Below are 24,212 nucleotides of genomic sequence, written 5' to 3'. Positions count from 1 at the left end.
TGAGTGGGAGTGAGGCATGTTACTAAAAGCAGTGGGATTGGGGCTTCCCTGGTGGCGCAGTGGTTGAGAATCCGCCTGCCAATGCAGGGGACACGGGTTCGAGCCCTGGTCTGGGAAGATCCCACATGCCGCGGAGCAACTGGGCCCGTGAGCCACAACTACTGAGCCTGCGCGTCTGGAGCTTGTGCTCTGCAACAAGAGAGGCCGCGATAGTGAGAGGCCCGCGCACCGCGATGAAGAGTGGCCCCCGCTTGCCACAACTAGAGAAAGCCCTCGCACAGAAACGAAGACCCAACACAGCCATAAATAAAATAAATAAACAAACAAACAAAAAAACGCAGTGGGATTGAGTGAAATTTTGACTGGGAACAATGAGACCTCCCCCATCCAGAAAAACACCTTTCTCCCCTTAGTTCCAGAACACAATCTCTCTATATATACCTATCCAGCCAGAAGATAGAAGGATTTCTCTGAGAAAATTGGCCCAAAAGACCCATAGCTACTGACATTTGTGGGTCCCCCAATGAAATGTCCAGCTTCCCGCTAGTTAACAAGACTTGCCCACACAGCTCCACTCACGTTTCAGTACCTCACTCTTACATATAAAAGACTGGCCAAGGATCAACATATACATGAGGAAATTTTAACATAAAAGTTAAAGAGCAAAGGAAACAGAAGAAAATGAACTCTGAAGAAAAAAAGATCACGCAGGGAACAGAAAAAAAAATAAGTCATTAGAAAAATAAAAGAAGAAACATTCCAACATTCAAAAAATAGTTATCTTGGAAAATGGAAACATGGCAGCATAAATTTAAAGGAAAAACCTTCAAAAGCAGGATGGGAAGTAAGAACTGAAATTTTCTAAGAAACAGAACAAAAAGGCAAAGAACACAACAGAGGAGGAAAAAAAAGAAAGAAATGAGGGGATTATTCCAAGAGGTCCAACAACGGAAAAATAAGAACTTTAAAAAGAGAATGCAGGGCTTCCCTGGTGGTGCAGTGGTTAAGAATCCACCTGCCAAGGCAGGGGACACAGGTTCGAGCCCTGGTCCGGGAAGATCTCACATGCCGCGGAGCAACTAAGGCCGTGCGCCACAACGACTGAACCTGCGCTCTAGAGCCCGCGAGCCACAACTACTGAGCCCATGTGCCACAACTACTGAGCCCGTGCGCCTAGAGCCCATGCTCCGCAACAAGGGAAGCCACCGCAATGAGAAGCCCGCACACCACAAGAGTATCCCCCGCTCACCGCAACTAGAGAAAGCCTGTACGCAGCAACAAAGACCCAACACAGCCAAAAATAAATAAATTAAATAAATAAATTTTAAAAAGAGAGAATGGAAAAAACACAAAGTAGAAAATTTCAAAGAAGAAAGACATGAAGATTGCGCATAACTGAAGGACATGAGTTTCACATTGAAAGGACCTATTAAAACTTCAGAATAAAGACTGATGAAACCCTACTTTAGAGCACTTCAGCTTGAAATTTCAGAACACCAAAAAAAGATTCCAAAAGTTTCTAGAAAGGAAAACAGTTTATATACAACAGAACAGGGATCAGAATGGGATCATATTTCTCAGAAGCAATACTGAAAACTAGAAAGACAATGAAGCAATGCCTTCAATTCTGAAAGAAAATGACTTCCAACCGAGAATTCCATATCTAGCCAACCATGAATCAAGTGAGAGGGAAGGGGAAAAGAACAATTTTCAGGGATGTAAGGCTCTCAAAATATTTTATCTCCCATGCTGCCTTTCTCAGTTAGCTACCTAACGTCATGCCTCCAAAACAAAGGGAGGTTCAGGTTCCAGGCAATAGGAATCTTACCCAGGAAAAGGTGAAGCACATTCCCAAGACAGCTATGTGGCAGCTTATGAAGCAGAGTTGGAGGGATGTCTCCAAAGTGAAAAATGGCATACAATCTGAGGAGTTTATATTATCATGAGTTTCACACTTCTGTCAGAGAATAGAGATTACTACACAAATGAAAAAAATGAAATAACTCCAGGAAACACAGTGTTTTACGGGAAATAAGAGCAATCATGGTACATAAAGTCATAATAACCAAATAAATATAATTTACATAGTTAAAGATTTAATTGACTTAAAAAATCAACTATTTAGGAAAAGATGGCTAGGGGTGAGATAGCTAGGGGTGAAAAGCGTCTAGGGGTGAGAAAGAGGAAAGGGTGGTTGGAGAATATAAAAGCATGCTAACCTTCCCCAGTGTGAAGACTCTAGATTATGTCCAACATTGAAAAAAAATCAAGAAATAGCATTATAAGCATGTCATTTAGAAATATAAAGATAAGTACAAAAAAAAAAAAAGAGAGCTTCAAGAATTGAAAGTGATGGCCTCTGCAAGTGAGACTCAAGGGTGGGAACAGGAGAGGTAGGAAGTTGCTACTGGACCTGAACAGAGTTGGTATAAACGTTACTTTAAAAAAAAATTTTTTTTAAGCAGCTGAAAACATGTTCACATCAGAGAAGTCTCCTTTACCCTCTACTCACCATTAGGCGCTAACTCCCAGCTTAGCCTTGCCCCACACACTAAGAACAGTCCCGTCTTTACTTTGGAAAAACTGAGAAACTCTTACCCAAATAGCTCAGGTGAATCAGATTCTTACTCCTCTGACCAAATTTCCAAGTGTACCATAGTTCTAGGACTTGGGCAGCCTTCATGTTCTCCTGGGCCTGAGCGCCTGGCCTGATACCTCAGCTAGGACTGAGACCTGCCCCCCAATTCCTGACCTCCTAGGTCCACCATGAGCCTTTCCTGCCTGAATGTGAGTGCACCGCCTCACATGACACTAATAAGTTTCTCCCCGGTCTGACAGGACACTCTCTGGTCTGACACAGATTTCCTTACCTCGGTATCTGTCAATAGCATCCCTCTTGATCTTTTCTTACCACGGCTGAGTAGTGTCAAAAGGCCATGTCTAGATTCCAATTACCATTTACTCCCAGTCTGGTCAAGCCCTAGGCAAACCAATTCCTGTCCCATCACATATCGGCCCCCAAAACAGACATGGAACTCCCACTACGATCACAACACAACTTGCAGCCCCAAAGGCAGAGGTACCGTTCGGTAATGCAAAGATTTGTGGAGAATTAAACCAACAGTTGTAACAAGTCCAATTTATTTTATTTCTCCTAGCCAGAACACCGAGCTCATCTGATTCATACTAGTGGTCTGCTACAGTGCAACTTTAATCCCTCTTCTAGAATCTACTCCCTAGGTCAACTGGGAATGCTTCATTCACACCTCTCACTGAATACACCCCTGCCCCAGTTGGGAACATTCAGGCTGCAGTGCACATTTTCACATGTCGTCTCTTCTGATTCATTCTGTCAAGACTGTACACTATATTTTGCAGATCATGACAGAACCTCAACCCACGCATTAAAATAATTAAACACACTAAGGAAATATTTGGCACTTTTTGACGACAAAAGTATATTTTATCTCTGATCCTCTCGTAGAAACACTTTAAGGTCTTTAGAAGTCTTTAAGGTTATCAACTCTGAACGAGCCAAGGTAATAGGGCAGAATAGCAGCAAATGTGGAATGCTGCTTACAGCCAGCCACCAGTTCAACTGCACTTAATGTTATTAGGATTACTGCTACTTGGCTTTTGAGCCCCATGATAATTTTTTAATGTATTTTCAAGTTAACAGTAAGTTGGGCAGTAAACCATCATAGGGTGGTAATAGAGAAGGATGATATGAGCCTGGAGGGTAGATGGATGTTGCCGGTATGAACTTAATCCTTGCAACGATCCTGAGAGGTGACGGCTCTCCAATAAGCCCCAGCTGAGACAAAGTGTGTAGCTTGGCCAAGGTTCACAACGAATGAGTGGTGGAGCTAGGACTGGAGCCCGGGTCCTTCTGACTTCCAAGCCCATTACACCCACAAGTCTGTATCATCTTCCCTCATGGAAAAGGACCAGGCGGATTTTAAATCAGTTAACAGTAACTACGAAGTGAATAGTCTAGTTATGGATAATGGGAAATAAGACTCTTTCCTCTTACTGTCTGTTCTGATGAGAAATATATCCAATAGCTTGCAGTTAACAGCATGAGCAGTTGGGTGGCAAGTACACAGCATATACAAAATCAGTGATCAATATTTGGTACTGAATTTTTCATAAGGCTAAAATCAAATTAAGTGTCAGCAGTTAATATGACAAAAGGGATTAGACTTTCATCACTTAGATGTCTCCTTTTTTTTAACTAAACATACATTTTTATTCTTATACCTTTTATCTACATTTTTAAAATTATTTGTAAAAATATACACACACAGGGATACATGTGCACACATTTAAAAGAAAAAGTCAAAGGGCATATAAATATCACAGAAACATGAAAATTCAGAAGTGAGTCAGGGACTTCCCTGGTGGCGCAGTGGTTGAGAATCCGCCTGCCAATGCAGGAGACACGGGTTTGATCCCTGGTCCGGGAAGATCCCACATGCCGCGGAGCAACTAAGCCCATGCGCCACAACTACTGGGCCTGCGTTCTGGAGCCCCCGAGCCACAACTACTGAGTCCGCATGCCACAACTACTGAGGTCCACACGCCTAGAGCCTGTGCTCCGCAACAAGAGAAGCCACCGCAATGAGAAGCCTGCGCACCGCCACGAAGAATAGCCCCTGCTCACCTCAACTAGAGAAAGCCCACGCACAGCAACAAAGACCCAATGCAGCCAAATAAATAAATAAATACATTTTTTAAAATTTAAAAAATAAAATATAAAAAAATTTTAAAAGGCCTCTTCCCTATCTTAAAAAAAAAAAAAAGAAGTGAGTCAGGACAAACCTTAGGTAATCCAGCTCAGCTTCCCTCATTTCTTTAACATCTTTGATAGAATATAACCCAAGTTCCCTGCAGATCCCCAAAAAGAGAACTTCCTAGTGCCCAACTTTCCTCTGGGGCCCCTGGCTTCCCACTACTTGGCAAGACGCTCCCTCATTTTCTTTGCTTCTGTGTCTGAAAGGTCCTATTCCCAAGCCATATTCCAACTACTTTCTTATTTTCATCTAACCATTCTGGGGGATCTGGACTATGCCTAGCGGGACCACACCCCCCCATAAGAGAGTTACTTCCGGGACTTCCCGGTGGTCTAGTGGTTAAGACTCCACACTCCCAATGCAGGGGACTCAGGTTCAATCCCTGGTCAGGGAACTAGATCCCGCATGCCGCAACTGAGACGTGGCACAGCCACGTAAATAAATAAATACATATCTTTAAATCTAATTAAAAAAAAGAGAGAGTTACTTCCATGAAAGGAATTCTACCTCGTTCCTGAGCCAAAGCACTCAAATCAGAGTCAGCTTTTTAAAAAAATTTTTAAATTATCATACAGTAAAATTGACCTTTTTTAGTGTACAATTTTATGAATTTAAGCACATATAACCAGTGACACAATCAAGATACAGAACAGTTCCATCAACCCAAAAAAGTCCCTTGTGTCATCCCTTAGTCACACTCTCTCCTCATCCCTAACTCCTGGTGACTACTGATACGCTTTCTATCACTACAGTTTTATATTTTCAATACTGTCACATAATGGAATCATATAGTATCTAACCTTTTAAAACTGGATTCTTTCACTCAATATAATGCCTCTGAGATTCATCCAGGTTGTCGTATTATCAATAGTTTGTTCCTTTTTATTAGTGAGTAGTGTTCTATTGTATTATGGATGTACCACAAAGCACTGTTTCCAGTTTTAAGCAATTATAAATAGAGACGCAATAAACATTTGTGTACAGGTTATTGTGTGAGAATAAGTTTTCATTTCTCTGGAGTAAATACCCAGGACTGGGTAGTCAACCTTGCTATATACAGTTGGGTTATTTTTAAAATCTAATACGATAATCTCTGCATTGATTGTTTTGTTTGGACTATTTATATTTAATATAATTATTGATATGTTTGGATTCACGATCTACCTTTTTACTATTTGCTTTGTTTATTCCCTGTTTTTCATCACTCTTTTTCCTCATTCCTGCCTTCTTCTGCATTAAACATTTTCTACTTTTCCATTTTAATGTACTGTGGTTTTTATTATATCTCCTTGTATAGTTACTTGAGTGCTCTAGAGATTACAATATAAATATTTAGCTTTTCAAAGTCTAATTAGAATCAATAATTTACTATTTCAAGTGGAATTTAGAAACTTTCCCATGATATAGGTCTCTTTACCCCTCTCCCCTTTAAGTTATAGTAATCTTAAATATTACATCTGCATACCTTGAAAACTCTATCACAATGTTATAATTTTTCATTTCAATCATCAAAATATTTTTTAAGAATTCAAGAAGAGAATAGTCTATTATATTTACCCAGATATCCACTATTTCTGTTGCTCTTCCTTCATTACTGATGTTCCAATATTCCTTCTGGTATCATTTCCCTTCTATCCAAAGAACTTCCTTTAACTATTGTTTAGTACAGGTCTGTTGGCTGTAAATTTTCTGCCTTTTCCTTCATCTGAAAATGACTTTGTTCTACCTTCATTTATGAAGGTTTTGTTTGTCTGTTTGTTTGTTTTTGCTGAACATAGAATTCTGGGTTGACTTCTTTTCTTTCAGCACTTTAAAAACACTGTGTCACTTATGGCGTCCATAGTTTCTGGGGTGAAATCCACATTCCCCTATAGGTAATATGTTGTTTCTCTTTGGCTGCTTTCAAGTATTTTATTTGTCTTTAGTTTTTAAAAGTTTGATTATGATCTGTCTTGGTGTGGATTTCTTTGGATGTATCTTGCTTGGTCTACTGACTTCTTGAATCTGTAATATTTATGTCCTTCACCAACTCTGGAAATTTTTCAGTCATTATCATTTTCAGCACCACATTTTTTCTCTTCTCCTGCTAGGACTGACATGAATGTTAGACCTTCTGTTCTTGTCCCGCAAGCCCCTGAAATCCTGTTAACTTTTTTCCCAATATTTTTAACCTTTATTACTCAGTTTGCGTAATTTCTATTGATTTATCTTCAACTTCACTGATTCTTTCCTCTGTCATCTCCATTCTACTATTGAAACCATCCAGTGAGCTTTTCATTTTGATTATTGTATTGGTTCTTCTTTATGTCATCTATTTCTTGGCAAAGAATTTCATTTGCCCATTTGTTTCACAACAGTTAGAGCCAGTTTGTTGGAACATTTGTACAATAGCTGTTTTAAATAAAGTCTTCATCAGATAATCCCAACATCTATGTCATTCCAGCATTAGCATCTGTTGTCTCCCCCCATGCTAGTGGAGATTTCCCTGGGTTTTCATATGCTGAGTATGATTGTATCATGAACATTTTGAATATTATAAGACTGTGGGTCTTATTTAAATCTTCTGGAGAATGGTAACACTTCTGTTTTATTTTTCAAAGCCTTTGAATGCTATTTGGATTTGTGTCCTGCATACACCACATAGTGGCCAGTCTGGAACCTGAGTGGTGGTCTATTAGGTAAGTACTCAAAGTCACTTACATGCTAAGTAGGATCAGATCCACACGTACAGCTCAGGGATGAGCCCAAGAGTTCATAGATAACTATATGGAGTTGCTTTCCCAAGCTCCTCCTTCTCTGAGATCTCTCAGATACTTTCAGGTTTCCTGGGGCTCCCTTTTTAGCCTACATACTGTACTTCCACAGCTGTGCTTGCCTCTGGGCCAAATGGCAGGAAGACCAGAGGGGGGAAATGGTAAACTCATTGCCAGTTCAGTGGTACTTTGCATTCTGGTCTTCTGTCCCAATCCACCTGCTATTATTTGCTTTTCAGAGTCCTCAAATAGCTGCCCCATGCATTGTATCAAGGTTTTATAGCTGCATTCAGTAGGAGCGACAGGAAGGAATGTGCTAACTCTGTCCTGCCCAGAACTAGAAACCCAGAGTCTGACTTTTAAAGTAACATTTTTTTTTCCTGCTATTTGTGCGTGTTCACAAACTGTCTTTGTTCCACTTGGCTAAATTAAAAAAAAAAAAAATTCAAAGGCACAGCTTTCCCACAAATGTTCAAACTACAATTGTGTTTAACCTAAGAGCTGGATTCCCGGCTGTGGGCAGTATCTCTGAGCAGCTGATGCTTCATTTAAGTTATCTGAGCATATCAAACTCTTATTTGCTTGATCCTATGTTTGACTGCCCAAGTTTAAACAATCATTAAACCAAATCTTTTTAACTAAAGAATCAGAGAGAAAGATTAAATTACGACAAAATTCAGAGTAGTAGTTCTCAGTTCAGGGCCAGGTGACTTTAATATTGGGCTTTAACGTTCACATACAAAGCCTGAAAACACTTATACACTATGAAACATGTTTGAGAATATTTTTTTTAAAGCCGTAAATCTAAATTTACCATGTATGCATTTAGATGCAATAAGCCAAAATCACTAAGTCCATTAAAACATATGGAGGCCTGTCACAGGCAATGGGAAGGGAGAAGCCTTTGTGTTTCTGAGTCATTAGCACTTCACTAGTCAGAATAAGATCAGCTGCAGTGACTCAGTTATTTTTAGGAACTCAGAATTGCCAACTATGGCATAATCTAATGCTGTAAAAGGATTTTAATAGAGAAAGACTGTAAATTAGAAAGCTACCTCACAGCTCCGATAGAGGGAACCCTAAAAGCGGAAGGGACCACTGCAGTGGTGATACAGTGGCATATATAACTTCGTATAGTCAAATGCCCAAGTCCACCAGTTGATAATTCAAGATGCCTCCAAGAAGACCGGAATCTTAATCCTCAGCACAAACTATTAACAGTCCCCCAAAGTTCAGCTCACAGGTTACCATGGATGCTTTCTCCTTCACAAAACTTCTGCTTTTTGTACAATGACAGCTCTGGGGCACCTGCTTGGGTACCTACAAGAATTGGAGTGTAAGCTCCAGGAAGACTGTCTCTCATTAAAGAAATGCTGGGGAACACCTGTTGAATATATAAAGTCTCTAGTATCAAAATGCAAAGTCAGGCTTTAAGATGTCTCAAGTGACTGCCAAAAAAAAGTTACATATTACAGTGCTATAATTCCTAATAAGGAGGGGAAAACAAACTGGTTATTTCAAATCACTGGAGGAGTTCAGGGGTATTTCAAAGCATCATCACCCTTTATGGGGGAATGGAGAAACTAAAACATTTTCAAAAGATACTTGAATCAGAGAAGTGACAGAACCAAGACCAATCCATTTAGAAAATAAATTAATCTGCACTGGATTTACTAATATAAATAGAACATTGTTAAGAAAGCCCATTCCACCCTGCCACACCGCCCCTGCCCCCTGCCCCCTCCCCCCCGCAAGCCAGACCTATCTGTCTCCTTTACTACATGAGGCTTCCTCACACAGGCGAGATCAGTTATGACCTCCATTTCCAGCCCCTCTCCCCTCTCTGGAGAATGGGGGGCTAGGGGTGAAAATTCCAAGCCTCTATTCATGGCTGGATCTTTCTGGTGACCAGGACCCACCCAGGAGCCCAACAAGAGTCACCTCATTAGAACAAAAGATGGGGCATTCCCTGGTGGCCTAGTGGTTAGGATTTCGAGGGCCCGAGTTCAATCCCTGGTCAGGGAACTGAGATTCTGCAAGCTGCACAGCGTGGCCAGAAAAAAAATATGTTCCTAGTACTCCCATCACTTAGAAATGCACACGGGTTTCAAGAGCCCTGCACCAAGGAACGGGGGGCGCAATATACACATTAACTTAACACTAGCACTACTTTTCCTCCTCAGAGCTCACATTTTTTAACTTGGGCCTCCTTGCAAGGCAGCCAAAACCCATGGATGACCCAAAAGAGAATTAAAAACCCTCTATATGAAATCACAAAATACACTGAGATGCTGACATGTTTTAACTATGCAATCACAACAAAATACCTTCCACCCCACTTCTTTTCCAAGAGGCTGTGTTAAAAGTATTTTTTACTCACCATTTAAACTGTAGTAAATGTAAAAGTTATCTTTGATTAAATCAAATTTATAGCAATCACAAGTTGATTAGCTTTTAGAAAAAAATGAAAGCCCAGAAAATTGAAGTTATGATACAAATCCAAACTAAATCTCCCAAAAAAGTAAACAGTAGACACCTGATGTTAGTATAACGACCAGTCAGTACAAACTTTAAGGCAAGCATTTTGACAATATTCCAGAAGCTTTAGAATTCTGCCAAGTTCCTTGATCCAACAGTCGAATTTCTACAAATGTATCCTAAAGGAATACGATACACTGCATTGTTACTAACAGAGAAAAATTAGAAATTGAGATTATACATTATAAATTGAAATATGCAGCCATTAGAAAGACTGATATAGATCAGTATGAACATCAGCATGGAAAAATACTCATGACATATTAAGTGGAAAAGAAAGTTACAAAGAAGTATTACAACGTGACTCCATTTGAAAATTACATTGATGTTTAAAAAATATTGGAAGGATATATTTCAAGGCAATAATGTTTTTTGTTCAGGGTGGTAGAATTAAAGAGTAAAACACTCTTATTTGCTTCTTGCTTATGAGTATTTCAACTGTGAGCAATACACATGTATTACTTTTGTAACAGGGAAAATTTTTAAGCTTTTTTAAAAGGACTTTTTACCACTTCCCTCTCTTATTCACATCTTTTTTCAACAACTCGAATTTTTTTCATGTGATGTAGCAACAGGAGACCATTTCCAAGACTGCAGATTGCTTTCTGACTATTTTAGACTATATGCTACCTTATAAACAGTATCTCTGTGCAATCACAATGCAAGATGAGGTGCTTCTGGAGGGGCTTCCTAAAGATAGTTAATCCCACTTGATGTTTATAGATTAGGTAAATTTTTATCACAGCAGGTAAAACATCCCTACACTGAGATCTATCTACTTTATCTATGGAATTGTAGTCCTCTGTCCATTTTCTTTTAAAAATGTGTGTATATAGGGCTTCCCTGGTGGCGCAGTGGTTGGGAGTCTGCCTGCCGGTGCAGGGGACGCGGGTTTGAGCCCTGGTCTGGGAGGATCCCACGTGCCGTGGAGCAGCTGGGCCCGTGAGCCACAACTACTGAGCCTGCGCGTCTGGAGCCTGTGCTCCGCAACGAGAGAGGCCGCGATAGTGAGAGGCCCGCGCACCGCGATGAGGAGTGGCCCCCGCTTGCCACAACTAGAGAAAGCCCTCGCACAGAAATGAAGACCCAACACAGCCATAAAAAAAAAAAAAAAAAAATGTGTGTATATAAACTCTCCAATCAGAATACAGAGACAGTCAGATTGGATTGATGCTCAAGACCCAACTCTATGCAGTCTTTTTTAAAAACCTCTTTAAATATAAACACACAGAAAAATAAAACACAAATGGATGGAAAATGATATACCATGCTAACACTAATCAAAAGAAAGCTGAAATTGCTATATTCATACAAGGCAAGATAGATTTCAAAACAATGAATACTATCAGGGATAAAGAATGATATTTCATGATGTTAAAAGGAACAATTCATCACGAAGATCTGATGATCTTAAATGTGTACACACCTAATAATAGAGCTTTAAAATACATATAGCAAAACCGACAGAGCCAGAAGAAATAAGCAAATCAGCAATAATAGTCAAAGATTAATACTATTCTCTCAGTAATTGATATAACAAGTAAACACAGAATCAATAAATATACAGGGCTTCCCTGGTGGCGCAGTGGTTGAGAATCTGCCTGCCAATGCAGGGGACACGGGTTCGAGCCCTGGTCTGGGAAGATCCCACATGCCACGGAGCAGCTGGGCCCGTGAGCCACAGCTACTGAGCCTGCGCGTCTGGAGCCTGTGCTCCGCAACAAGAGAGGCCGCGATAGTGAGAGGCCCGCGCACCGCGATGAAGAGTGGCCCCCGCTCGCCGCAACTAGAGAAAGCCCTCGCGCAGAAACGAAGACCCAACACAGCCAAAAATAAAAATAAATAAATTTTAAAAAGTGAAATTCTTTTAAAAAATAAATAAATAAATAAATAAATAAATATACAGAAGATCTGAACAACACTATCACCCAACTTGTCTAATTGACATTTATAAAACAGTCTATCCATCAACAACAAAACACACATCCTCTTCCACTGCACACAGAGTACTTACCAAGATAGACCACATTCTGGGCCGTAAAACAAATCTGAATAAATTTAAAAGGCCTGAAATCATATAAAATATGTACCCTGACCACAGAGTATTAAACTAGAAATCATTAACTGACAAATATCAGTAAAATCCCTATATATTTGGATGTTAAAGTACACACTTCTAAATAACCTATGGGTCAAAGAAGAAATCATAAGGGAAATTATTACAAAATATTTTGAACTGAATAAAAATAAAAACAACCGATTAAAATTTGTGGAATACAGGTAAAGTGATGCTTAAATGAAATTTTTAACAGGAAATACTTATTAAAATAGAAGTGGTAAATCAGTGATTTAAATTTTGCATGAATAGAAAAAATACAGTAAATTAAGCACAAAGTAAACAAAAGGAAATAAAAGTACAAATCAATGAAACAAAGAAAACCAAAAAAGATTAAAAATAATCACTAAAACCAAAACTTTTTCTTTGAAAATATTAATAAAACAGATTAACCCCTAGCCAGTCTAACCAGGAAACAGAGAAGACACAAATTACCTATATCAGGAAAAGAAATGTTACAGACATGAAAAGGATAATAAGGGAATATTGTGAACTATTTTTTGCTAATAAATTTGACAACCTAGGTGAAGTAGACAAATTCCTTGAAAGATATAAACTATGAAAACTCACCTAAAATGAAACAGATAATCTAATTAGTCCTATATCTTCTTTAAAAATTGAAATTGTAACTTAAAAATGTCCCTACAGAATGTAAATTGATACAGCCACTATGGAGAACAGTATGGAGGTTCCTTAATAAACTAAAAATAGATTTACCATATGATCCAGCAATCCCACTACTGGGTGTATACCCAGAGAAAACGATAATTCAAAAAGACACATGCACCCCAATGTTCACTGCAGCACTATTTACAATAGCCAGGTCATGGAAGCAACCTAAAATGCCCATCAACAGACGAATGGATAAAGAAGTTGTGGTACATATATACAATGGAATATTACTCAGCCATAAAAAGGAACGAAATTGAGTCATTTGTTGAGATGTGGATGGATCTAGAGACTGTCATACAGAGTGAAGTAAGTCAGAAAGAGAAAAACAAATATCATATATTAACGCATGTATGTGGAACCTAGAAAAATGGTACAGATGAGCCGGTTTGCAGGGCAGAAGTTGAGACACAGATGTAGAGAACAGACCTATGGACACCAAGGGGGGAAAACTGCGGTGGGGTGGGGATGGTGGTGTGCTGAATTGGGCGATCGGGATTGACATGTATACACTGATGTGTATAAAACTGATGACTAATAAGAACCTGCAGTATAAAAAAAACAAACAAAGAAAACAACTAAACTTTCATTGGGTTATTTGTATGGAAATATGTTAATATAAATGTTTCAGACATTACATGAAATTTCTTAAAAAAAAAAAAAAAAAATGTCCCCACAAAGAAAACTGTAGCCTCAGATGGTTTTACTGGTGATCCTACCAACCGTTTAAGTAAAAAATAATAACCTCTAATAAACCTGTATATAATATAGACAAACTCTTCTAGAAAACAGAAGAGCAAACACTTCCCAACTCATTTTATGAGGCTAGCATTACCCACGTAACAAAACCAAAGGCACTGCAAGAAAAGAAAACAATAATCCTTATGAACATAAATGCACAAATCCTAATAGAATTTTTAGAAATCAAAAGCAGCAATATATAAAAATTAACAAGTGAGATTTATTCCATGAGTGCAAGGTTGGTTTAATACTCAAAAATAATCAATGTATTTCACCATCTTAACAGACAAAAAAGAAAAGCAATACAATCACTACAATAGATTCAGAATAACATTTAACAAAATTCAACACTCATGATTTTTTACAAAATGAATAAATATCAGAGAACTTCCTCAACTTGATAAAAGGCAACCAAGAAAAACCCACTGCTAATATCACACTTAATGGTGAAAACTAATGCTTTTATAGACATTGCCATTTATGTAGAAATTCCTAAGGAGTCGACAAAAAAACATAACTGGAACTATTAAGAGAATTTGGCAAAGTTATTCAAGATCAATACACAAAAAAATTAACCATATTTCTATAAACTACAAAAAATTAGAAATACCATGTGTAATAACATCAAAAACATTATAAACTTAGGAACAAACTATGTGCAAGACCTGTACACTTAGAAAGTAGAAAATATTGCTAAGAAAAATTAAAGAAGACCCCAAAATGGAGAATATACCATGTTCATAAATCACAAGATTCAATATCATTAAGATGTCAATCCTCCCCAAATTGATCTATAGATTCAGTGCAATCCTAATAAAAATCCCAGCAGGTTTTTTGATAGAAACTGAAAAGCTGATTCTCAGATATATATGCAAAAGCCAAGGACCTAGCATAGCCAAAACAGTTCTGAAAAAGAAAAGTTGGAGGATTTATACTATTGCACTACATACTCTGAAGATTTAGTATAAAGCTACAGTAATCTACATAGTGTAGAACTAAGGATAGACATGTACATTAAAAGCATAGAATGTCTAGAGATAGACCACCACACATATGACCAATTGGTTTTCAAAGGTGCCAAGGTAAGTCAGTGTGGGATAAAGTCTTTTCAGCAACTGTATTGAAAACTGGATATCCATATGCAAAAAATGAACCCTGTCTAGAGATCGACCACCACACATATGGTCAACTGGTTTTCAAAGGTGCCAAGGTAATTCAGTGGCGGATAAAGTCTTTCCAACAATGGTACTGAAAACTGGATATTCATATGCAAAAAATGGATCACAGGCCTACATGTAAGAGCTAAACTATATAATTTGAAGAAGAAAACTTAGGAGAAAAATCACTGTAATCTTGAGTTAGGTAAAATTCTTAGGACATAGAAAGCGTAAGTCATAAAAGCTAAAACTGATAATTGGATTTCATCAAAATAAAAAGTTTTGCTCTTCAAAAGACACTGTTAAGAAAATGAAAACCACTGATTGAAAGAAAATATTTTCAAAATGTATCTCTGATAAAAGACTTGTAATTGTTCTTTATATATTCAGGATACATCTCAAAAATAGGACAAGCAATTTGAGTTTTTAACAGGCAAAATATCTGAATATATACTTTGCCAAAAATAAGAACATATGAATGGCTAAAAATAAGCATGTGAGAAGTTGCTGAAGATCATTAGTCACTAGCAAAATGCAGATTAAAACCACCAGGAGACTCCATTATGTATCAATTTGAATGGCTAAAATTGAAAAGACTTGGAACTTCCCTGGTGGCACAGTGGTTAAGAATCCGCCTGCCAATGCAGGGGACACGGGTTCGAGCCCTGGTCCGGGAAGATCCCACATGCCGTGGAGCAACTAAGCCCATGCGCCACAACTACTGGGCCTGCGTTCTAGAGCCCGTGAGCCACAACTACTGAAGCCCGCACACCTAGAGCCTGTGCTCCGCAACAAGAGAAGCCACCGCAATGAGAAGCCTGCACACCGCAACAAAGAGTAGCCCCCGCTCGCTGCAACTAGAGAAAGCCCGCACGCAGCAACGAAGACCCAACGCAGCCAAAAATAAACAAACAAACAAACAAACAAATAAGACGGACAATACCAAGTGATGGTGAGAATGGAGAGCAGCTAGAACTTTTATAAACTGCTGGTGTAGGCACGGTCACTGGAAATCTGGCAGTTTCTTATGAAGTCAAACATACACTTACCATATGAACCAGCAATCCCAATTCTAGGAATCTGCTGAAGAAAAATGAAAACATATGTCTACACAAGGACTTGCACTCAAATGTTCATAGCAAATTTACTCAAAAAAGCCCAAATCTGGAAAAAACCCAAATGTCCATCAACTGGTTAACGGCTAAACAATGTGGTATATCCATAAAATGGAATAATACTCAGCAAACCAACTACTGATGCAACAATACAGAAAGAACCTCAAAAGCATTATTCTAAGAAACCAGACACAGGAGACTACCTCAGGCATGATTCCATTTGTATACAATTCTAGAAGTGTCAAAACTATGGTGACAGGAATTCCCTGGCTGTCCAGAGGTTAGGATTCCATGCTTCCACTGCAGGGGGGGCATGGGTTTGATCCCCGGTCGGGGAACTAAGATCCCACATGCTGCACAGCATGGCCAAAAATAAATTAGGGGCTTCCCTGGTGGCGCAGTGGTTGAGAGTCTGCCTGCCAATGCAGGGGACACGGGTTCGAGCCCTGGTCCGGGAAGATCCCACATGCCACGGAGCAACTGGGCCCGTGAGCCACAACTACTGAGCCTGCGCGTCTGGAGCCTGTGCCCCGCGACGGGAGGGGCCGCGATAGTGAAAGGCCCGCGCACCGCGATGAAGAGCGGCCCCCGCACCGCGATGAGGAGTGGCCCCCACTTGCCGCAACTAGAGAAAGCCCTCACACGAAAACTAAGAGACCCAACACAGTCATAAATAAATAAAATAAAATAAATAAATAAAGTATTAAAAAAAAAAATAAATTAAAAAAACAAAACAAAACAAAAAAATAATGGTGACAAAAAGTAGATACAGGGAAAGTAGTTGGTGTGGAGATGGAATAGACTACAAAGGGCATAAGAGAAGTTTTGGTGGATGAAAGAATGTTCCCTTTCATGACTGCAGTGGTGGTTACCTGATTCTCTATGACTTCACAACTCATTAAATTGTACACTTAAAATTGGTGAATCCTACAGTATGTAAATCATATCTCAGTAGAGCTGTTCCAGTGATTTCCAGTGACCGTGCCATTTTACATCCGTACCCGCAGTTTATAAAAGTTCTAGTTGCTCCCCATTCTCACCATCGCTTGGTATTGTCAGTCTTTTTAATTTTAGCCATTCTAATGGACATATAATGGAATATTAGGGGTCTCAATAGAGCTGTTAAAAATACAGTACACCAGAAAAAGTATGAGCTTATTATATACAAGGTATTTTATTAGGGGTCAGAAAAGAAATAAGATTAGGTCTGCACTCAAGCTCACTCTGACTGAAGAGGCAAACAAGGCATATGAACTGATGTTACAGCACAGGGTAATGAAAGACACAGGTACAGACTGCTAAAAGCCGCCCACGTGAGAGGCATCTCATCCAGCCCGGGGTGGAGGGGAGAGAGCGTCAGGAAAGGCTCCTTGGAAGAGGTAACATCCAACATGTGCCCTGAGTGATAAAGAGCTAGTTCTTCGCTCATTCATTCAGCTACCCGTCCAAAGTGACCCAAAGTCTGTAACAGCAGATTTGAAGATTGCACTATAATGAAGTAAATCCAAAGACAAAAATGGCTAAAGCACATTATGAGAGGACAAAGGATGAGTAACAAAACCAGCCTGAGAGGGCCTAGGGAAAGCGTCCTAGGAGTAAACACCCAGAGTGGAGTCTCTAAGGCAGTGATTCACAACAGAAGATGAGCAGCAGAAATCCCTCAGGAAACTTTTTCTAAACACATATACCTGAGTCCATCCCAGCTTCCAGAATCAGAAAATTTTAGGGAAGAAGCACAGACATCTGTATTTTTTTTTTTTAAGTTGCCCAGGTGATTCTGATATTAAGAAACACTGCATTGAAAAGCTTCACAACACTGGATTTGGCAACGATTTCTTGGACACCAAAGGCACAGGCAACCAAAGAAAAAAACAAACAGGACTTCATTAAAATTTAAATATTTTGTTCATCAAAAGATACTATCAACAGAGTAAAAAAGGCAACCCACAGAATGGGAGAAAATATTTCCAACTCACATATCTGATATGGGAATAATATATAAAGAATTTCTAAAACACAACAAAAAATAAACAACCCAATTCAAAAATTGGCAAAGGACTTAAATAGACATTTCTCCAAAGAACATATATAAATGGCCAATAAGCACATGAAAAGATTCTCAGCATCACTAATCATTAGGGAAATGTAAATCAAAACTACAATGAGATACCACCTCACATTCATGAGGATAGCTACTATCAAAACAACAGAAAATAGGGCTTCCCTGGTGGCGCAGTGGTTGAGAATCCGCCTGCCAATGCAGGGGACACGGGTTCGAGCCCTGGTCTAGGAAGATCCCACATGCCACGGAGCAACTAGGCCCGTGAGCCACAACTACTGAGCCTGCGCGTCTGGAGCCTGTGCTCCGCAACAAGAGAGGCCGCGATAGTGAGAGGCCCGCGCACCGCGATGAAGAGTGCCCCCCCCCTCTTGCCACAACTAGAGAAAGCCCTCGCACAGAAACGAAGACCCAAAAACACAGCCATAAATAAATTAATTAATTTAAAAAACAAAAACAGAAAATAACAAGTGATGGCAAGGATGTGGAGCAACTGGAATCCTTGTGCACTGCTGGTGAGAATGTAAAAAGGTGCAGCCCCTACAGAAAACAGTATGGCAGTTCCCCCCCCAGAATTAAAAATCTGGCAATTCCACTTCCAGGTATATACCCAAGAGAAATGAAAGCAGGGTCTCCAAGAGATTTGTATACACATGCTCTTGGAGGTATTATTCACAACAGCTAAAAAGAGAAAGCAATACAAATGTCCACTGATAGATGAAAGGATTTTTTAAAAATGCAGTATATCACAGATTGGCCTATTGTTCAGCCTTAAAAGGAACTTCTGACACACGCTACAAAATGGATTATATGAAGTGTGTAGTTAAAGTAGTTAAATTCATAGAGACAGAAAACAAGAGTGGTGGTTGAGGGGATGGGGAGGAAATGGGGAGTCATTGCTTCAGTTTTACAAAATGAAGAGTTTTGGAGATGGATGATGGGGATGGTGGTGACAGCACAACATTATGAATGTATTTAATACCACCGAACTGTATACTGAAAAATGGCTAAGGTGGTAAAGTTCATGTTAGGTATATTTTACCACAATAAAATAAGGAAACACTGCATTGATTCTGAACTTGTTATCTACATGGAGTACCCACTATATCAGTAACAGTAAAATAGCCAGCACTTATTGACTGCTTCCTACGTGCCAGGAACTGTTTTAAGTGCTTTACGTTTTATCTCATTTATCTCCACAACAACCCTATGAGGTAGGCACTCTTAGAAACAGATCTGCATTTTTTAAAAACTCTCAGGCCCTCAAACACTACTAGCAAAAATTTAGAATGGTGCAACTACTTTGGAAAATAGTTGACAACTCCTCAAAAAGTTAAACAGAGAGTTACCCAATAACCCAACAATTCCACTCCTAGGTAGGTATTTAAGAGAAATGAAAACGTATACCAACACAAAAACCTGTGCACAAATGTCCATAGCATTAATTAACTGAAAGTATAAACAAAATGTGGTATATTTATACAATGGAATATTATTTGGCAAGAAAAAGGAATGAAGTACTGATATATGCTACAACATTGATGAACCTTGTAACATTATGCTAAGTTAAAAGAAGTCAATCACAAACGACCACAGACTGTATGATTCTATTTACATGAAAAGTCCAGAAAATCTATAGAGACAGAAAGTAAATTAGCAGTTGCCTAAGGGCTAGGGGTTGGGGGAAAGAGCTGCGTGACTGCTAGGCATAGGGGGTTTCTTTCCCGAGTGATGAAACTGTTCTAAACTCGACTGTACAACCCTGTGAATATAATAAAAACCACTGAATTGTACGCCTTAAGTGGGTAATTTGTTTAATATGTGAATTACATCAATAAAGATGTTATTAAAAATCAAAAATATCTCAGGGTCGGGGAATGGGTCCACGCTTTAGTCAGCAGCCTGTCATAGCAATACACGTGCAATTGTCTACTACAGATGTAATCACATGGCTTCTCATTCTGCAGTACTTACAGCTTTAGGATTACAAAAGAAACTTCATACCTATTTGGGTAAGGGAACTAACACACTGCAGGATATCTGTGCTCAATATATTTAGGTCCCTAGCCGCAACAATACATTTGCAACTGATCCGCAAACACTCCAGCCCCCAAAAGCAAATTCGGCAAACCTGATGCAGGAAAGCAGGCAGGATTTCTAGGGGGGGGGGACCTTTCTGTCTCAGCTCCTTCACACGTGTAGACATGCAGATCATTACAGCCAAGCAAATGCCTGACAGCTGGAGCTGTGTGAGCCTGTCTAGAAGTGAATTCCACATAGGAGCCACAGGAAGGAAAAATGAAAGGTACATAGTTCATTAAAACAAAGTCTGGGCTTGATTTTATCTGTACAGAAAAAGGGATCCTATAATCCTTAATTAGTAACTTTTTGTTTCTTTTCACAATATAATCATTTATTCAAAAAATAATTACTAACGCTTGCACTGACTATGTGCAATGTACTGTTCTAGGTATTGGGCATACAAAACAAAGCCCTGACCCTCAAGGAGCTTAGACAACTACGAGAGGGAGAGAGAGGATATAAATGAATATGAACGTAGTATATCAGACAGGGATGAACTATGAAGAAAGCAGGGAATAGAAATAAGGAGGTGCTGGGAGAGGGGCAGGGGCAGAAAATACACAGGACAGTGAAAGGAGGGGAAAGGGAAGGGGCAGGGAGTCAAAGACGACTTTCAAGTTTTTGACCTGAAGAATGGAACCGTCATTTACAAAAATGGAAAAACAGGGTGAGGAATGGGTTTAAGGGAGGAAAATCAGTTTGGCTTTGGATATGTTAAATTTAAGATGCCAATTATACATCTCCAGGTGGAGATTTTAAGTGGACATCAAGCTTGGAATTCAGTGAAGTTAAGGCTGGAAATAATTTGTGAGTCAATAGTATAAAGACAGTACTTAAAGCTTTATCCTGTGACTACCCATTATATTTAATTCAACCTATTCCCTAGAGGATGAGTAAGCTGTTTCTGCTATTTTGCCATTAAAAATACTGCTGCAACAAGCATCCTTAGAAATATTCCCTTATGCTATATACTGACATTTTTATTCGAGTAGGGAAGCCTCCTAAAAATGGAACTGCTGATTCAAACGGTATGACCATTTTAAATTTGACTAAAAACAGCCAGTTGATCTACAAAAAGATTGCAGCAGCTCACGCTTCCTCAATCAGGACATGACAATGCCCATTTTCCAAGACCAGCGAGCAGTGGATATTACTCTTAAATTTTGTGCCAATCAAATGGCTGAAAAAATGGTATCCTGTTTTAATTTTAATTTCCCTGAACATATTTGCATATATTCATTGGCTATTTACAAGTGCTCCTCTGTAAAACGTCCGCTTCATTACAGGGCTGCTTATCTTTTCAATTTGAAGATGCTCTGATATATTAGAAATATGAAACCTTTATCTGGTAATTTGTGGCAATTATTTCCCCCAGTCTATGACTTGTCATTTGGCTTCACTTATGAATGCCTTATGTCATAGGAAAAATCTTTATGTTCACGCAAATCTGCCAATCATTTGCTTTATGGCTTCTGAAACCACCTGTCTCACTTGAGAAGCCCCAAGGCTCCAAACACATTCCCCTATTATTTTTGCAGTTTTGCTTTTTACACTTGTCTCTTTCATACATCTGGAAGTTACTTCTGAATACGGAGTGAGCCAGGGAGTTTAGGTGTGTTTGGAGGCGGACAGCCAGTTATATCAACGGCATTTATTAAGTAAACCATTCTTTCCCGCATAGTAAGTGCCTGTTATCATACGTCTGACTTACCAGCGTAGCCATGCAACACTGACCAGAAAAAAATTCTGCATAGAAGCCTGACTAAGGAAAGTCAAAGCGCCCTAGTACTTTATATAAATACGCAAATTACACAGAGCAGTGACACATAAAATTCAAAGTCAAGAATGCACTAAGGGAAGGAAGCAACCGTTAACAGTGACAGATGACAGAAGCATGGCTTCTTCTTGACTCGTGGCTCTGGCCTCGCCGAGATGCATCGTCCAGAGTAAGGGACAGAGGGCAGGCACTTGAACTACAAACAGAAAAGGATTCACCCGTCTTGAAGTCTTTGGCCCCCTCCAGGCTCTCCCGTCACAGAGCTCGCCCTGGTTGGTCCCATCCACGCGCACTAAAGCCGGAAGCTCCCCCTGGCTAGACACCTGGGGGTCAGTCCTAAGGTCTCAAGGCAGCGCTGGCTGCAACAGGTGTGTCCTCTCATCACTGCCAAAGTTCACAGTGCCTCTAAACTGTGGACAAACTTGGAATAGCTTTTCTGACACAAAATACCTAAATCAGGGCAGTTAAATGGTATTCATAAAGTGATTTAACAAAGAGATGGTGGTGAGGAGGTAGAATATGAGTTTGGTTCTTCTTGAGCTCATGAAATGATAAGGAAAAGACACTCTGTAGGTCAGGGGTCCTGCCCAACCCTGGGTGAAATGTACTGGCATTCTCCGCCCCCCGCATTCAACCTGTGGCTAGTGGTGGTGCTGGTGGTGTGTGTGTTAGAGAGAGACAGGGACAGAAAAAGAAGGCGGAGGGAAAGGGAAATACTGCTCATTGTTCTCTGGGCACTGGCCCACCCCTTCCCACCCCTAATCACATTCTGTCAATTTAGATATATAAAAAGCAGCTATCAGGAATTCCCTAGCGGTCGTTAGGACTCGGCACTTTCACTGCCGGGGGCCTGGGTTCAATGCCTGGTCGGGGAACTAAGATCCCACAAGCCACAGGGCATGGCCCAAAAAAAAAAAAAAAAAAAAGATCAGCTATTTACAAAACCTGTACAAAACCTAAAGATGAGTTCCCCTCCATTTGAGAGGTGCTGTATGATGAAGCAGAATAGTAAAGAAGAAAGGAGACAGGTACCTAGTCAGTCTGAATTATACCCTCAGTGACCAATGGAAGAGCATGAAATAGTCAGAATGACTAGATACCTTTCATCGTGAATGTCTCCGTATCGCATATATTAAAGGCATTCACCAAAGCTTTTCTACCTCCAAAGCTACTTTCAGCGAAGAACGAAAAACAGAAGGATGGGTAAAACATGGGCTAACACAAAGCTTCCAGCTTCTCACCGAGACCAGCTGTTCTGAGGTCTCCCTGTCAGATGCTACCTCACAGGAAATAAAACACAATTACCTCAGCCTTCCCTCCTTCATACGCAAGGAACAGAGTGTTCAGCTTGTGCCTCCTGGTGAGCTCAGCATGGATGCTATTCTTCACGGATCCAACGGTCCCTTCCCTCCTCCGGCTCCCCCGCATTCTCGCTCTCAGCACGGCTACCTGGCGGCCTCCACCTCCCTGAAGGAAGCCAGGGGATCCGCTGCCCCGGGGCATCATGGTCCCGACCCTCCCGCACTCCTTTTTCTGACTTGGGGCCCAAACAGCCTCGAACTACAGGCAGAATGCGGAGCCTGCTGTCCAATCAGCACAACCTATCTGCCCACGATTAGTCCTATGCACACAGCACCAGGCCAATTGCAAACCAATACATACAAGATTCCCCCCATGGGACCAAGTACAACCCACCACAAATCTATTTGCCCACGATTAGTCCTATGCACACAGCACCCGGCCAATTCCAAGCCAATACATACAAGATTCCCCTCATGGGACAAAGTACAACCGACCACAAACCTATTTGCCCACGATTAGTCCTATGCACACAGCACCAGGCCAATTCCAAACCAATACATACAAGATTCCCCCCATGGGACCAAGTACAACCCACCACAAATCTATTTGCCCACGATTAGTCCTATGCACACAGCACCCGGCCAATTCCAAACCAGTACATACAAGATTCCCCTCACGTGACCAAGTACAACCGACCACAAATCTATTTGCCCACGATTAGTCCTATGCACACAGCACCAGGCCAATTCCAAACCAATACATACAAGATTCCTCCCATGGGACCAAGTACAACCCACCACAAATCTATTTGCCCACGATTAGTCCTATGCACACAGCACCTGGCCAATTCCAAACCAATACATACAAGATTCCCTTCATGTGACAAAGTACAACCGACCACAAATCTATTTGCCCACGATTAGTCCTATGCACACAGCACCTGGCCAATTCCAAACCAGTACATACAAGATTCCCCTCATGTGACCAAGTACAACCGACCACAAATCTATTTGCCCACGATTAGTCCTATGCACACAGCACCAGGCCAATTCCAAGCCAATACATACAAGATTCCCTTCATGTGACAAAGTACAACCGACCACAAACCTA

At 40.1% G+C, this 24,212-nt stretch overlaps 1 protein-coding gene across 9 annotated transcripts in view; it reads right to left on the bottom strand.

Annotated features, from left to right (window-relative positions):
* Nucleotides 1-24,212, bottom strand: part of HERC3 (HECT and RLD domain containing E3 ubiquitin protein ligase 3) — a 143,051-nt gene that overhangs the window by 94,845 nt on the left and 23,994 nt on the right. The window lies entirely within an intron of this gene.

This window comes from Balaenoptera acutorostrata, chromosome 5 (assembly GCF_949987535.1).
Source record: "Balaenoptera acutorostrata chromosome 5, mBalAcu1.1, whole genome shotgun sequence".
Classification (NCBI taxonomy): domain Eukaryota; kingdom Metazoa; phylum Chordata; class Mammalia; order Artiodactyla; family Balaenopteridae; genus Balaenoptera; species Balaenoptera acutorostrata.
The sequence above is the reverse complement of the archived record's forward strand: the minus strand, read 5'-3'. Positions and strand labels throughout refer to the sequence as shown.